The 2350-nt window shown below is 42.1% G+C and overlaps 1 pseudogene; it reads left to right on the forward strand.

Moving 5' to 3' along the window:
* Positions 1-1246: 1246 nt before the first annotated feature.
* Positions 1247-2076, forward strand: LOC103747751 (annotated as a pseudogene).
* The last annotated feature ends 274 nt before the right edge of the window (positions 2077-2350 follow it).

Here is a 2350-nt window from a genome sequence, read left to right on the forward strand (position 1 = left end):
TTTGATAGTTACTTTCAGTGTTCAACTTGACAATCTAAAATCATCTGAGAAGAGAGTCTCAAGGAGAGAGGATCTACACGTGATTGGCCAGTAAAGAGAGTGGCGCATTCACTCATCTCTCTTGACCATGAATACAATGTTACTGGCTGTTTAAGTTCCTGCCCAGAATTGCAAACTATATAAACTGCCTGCTGCAATGCTTTTTATTAGGAGATTTTTTATCATAGCAACAGCAATGAAAGTAGGGGAGAAATTGCTACTTGAAGTGTGGTCACTGCTGTGATGGACATGGCTATGGCTTTTATGCCCTTGTACTATTTTGGGGAGTGTTTGGAACTTTGGAATGGAAAAGTCATTGTGTGATGTGGGAAGAACTCAATAAGCCATCCTTATGGGATCCCAGAAGTTAAAAATGTTGAGCAAATGTGGAAGGTTGAGGTTTGGCTCATGAGGTTACAGAGGGAATTAAGGACTGTGTTGAGAACTGGGATGGGGGTGATATTTCAGCTTAGAATATGTGTGCTGATCAATTTTAGGCTGAAGAAGCAGCTGTGAATGTCAAAGATGTCAGCATTACCAAAGTGAAAGCTCTTGTGCTTCATTGGGACAGTAGGACATTGCTCCTCAGGACCACCATACAGAAGCTGATAGAGCTGTGGCTCAAGGGGGCGGGTGACGTTTTCAGCTGCAACAGAACTTGGCAATATAAATGTTCTTCACCTGATACTAACTTTAAAGGCAGGAAGGATGCAAAATTGAGGGGGTCATGGAGGACAGCTAAGGCCTGGCAGAATTAGAGTTCCTCTGGAGAAGCCCAGACAGGTCATTGCCTGGAAATATGAAGGTGAATTTGCAGTTGCAATGGAGACCCCAGGATATTGGAGAAGCCAGGACAATCAGATACTCTGTAAGAAAATCTTCAGGTATAGAGTGGAATCAGCCTGAGTCCAAGGAAGAAGCTCTGTGTGCTGCAGGTAGTAGAGCTGGAGAGACTCTGAGTAACTCCTTGAAGCCAAGATTGCTGAATGAACCAAAGGTGATGAACAGTAAGCAACAGTGTTTAATATTTGTCCTGCAGGATTCTGATTTTGTTTTGATCTCTTTGTTGTGATGCCCTGATTTTCTCTTTGAATCTTTAGAGCTGGGCTGTATTGTACATTATATTCAAAAAGTAAAACTTGCTTCCAGTGTTCTGCAGCTGGCCACGGTCAGGACCTCTCTCTGCTTGGCAGACTTCCCTTGTGTCATGGCCCTGAAACAGTGACCAACTCCTCTGCCTCAGCCTGAGAAGCCCAGAGCAATGACTACCCTGAAACTAGAAAGCTGGCCAGCTACTCAGTGTGGCTTGCAGAATGGGGAAAAAGAACAGTGAGAAGCAATTGGACACATTGATGAAGTACAAAGTGAAACAGACTTAATGAACAAGCCAGTTGGGAAGTTTTGAAAGTAGCAGAAATATTACAAACTCTGTCAACTACTTTTTTTTCAGAAGAGGTCACAATTGACCATCAAAATTCCAAATTTTGGGGTAACAGCATTTTTCAACTTTGGGAGGAGGATGAAGAGGCTCTGCATTATTTGACCGGAGTTGAAGTGACAGAATTTGAAGATATAAATTCAGGTTACAGCATAGATTTTTATTTTGATGAAAATCCTTACTTTGAAAATAAAGTCCTCTCCAAAGAATTTTATCTGAATGAGAGTGATGATTCATCCTCAAAGTCCACTGAAATCAAATGGAAATCCGGAAAGGATTTGATGAGACGCTCAAGTCAAACACAGAATAAAGCCAGCAGGAAGAGGCAGAGTGAAGAACCAGAGAGCTTCTTCACCGGGTTCACTGACCATTCTGATGCAGACACAGATGGATTAGGAGAGGTCATCAAAGACGACACCTGGCCAAATCCCTTGCAGTACTACTTGGTTCCTGATATGGATGATGAAAAAGGGGAAAATGATGATGATGATGATGATGACGATGATGATGATGGATTGGAATATATTGATGGAGAAGGGGATGAGGATGAAGGTGAAGAAGATGATGATGGAGAGGAAGATGAGGGAGAAGATGACTGAAAGAAAAGAGCACTGATGGATTTCAACCTTCTTTTATAATTTTTTTTCTTTTTCTTTTTAAATTTTCTCCAGTCCCTGGGACTTCCCGCTCGCCCCACCTCTCTTGTGCTCAGTTCCCCGTTTTTGAAGTCTTTTTTCTCAACATGATGGCTCTCAACATATTTGAGGGAAATAATCTTGACATAGTACAAGGGGAAAAGAACTCCACTCTTCTGTTCTAAATTCGTTTTGGTCCCTTCTTGTCTCAAACTGTGGAATCGACACCACCACGGTG

This window comes from Nannospalax galili, unplaced genomic scaffold (assembly GCF_000622305.1).
Source record: "Nannospalax galili isolate Female #2095 unplaced genomic scaffold, S.galili_v1.0 scaffold324, whole genome shotgun sequence".
In the NCBI taxonomy this organism is placed as follows: domain Eukaryota; kingdom Metazoa; phylum Chordata; class Mammalia; order Rodentia; family Spalacidae; genus Nannospalax; species Nannospalax galili.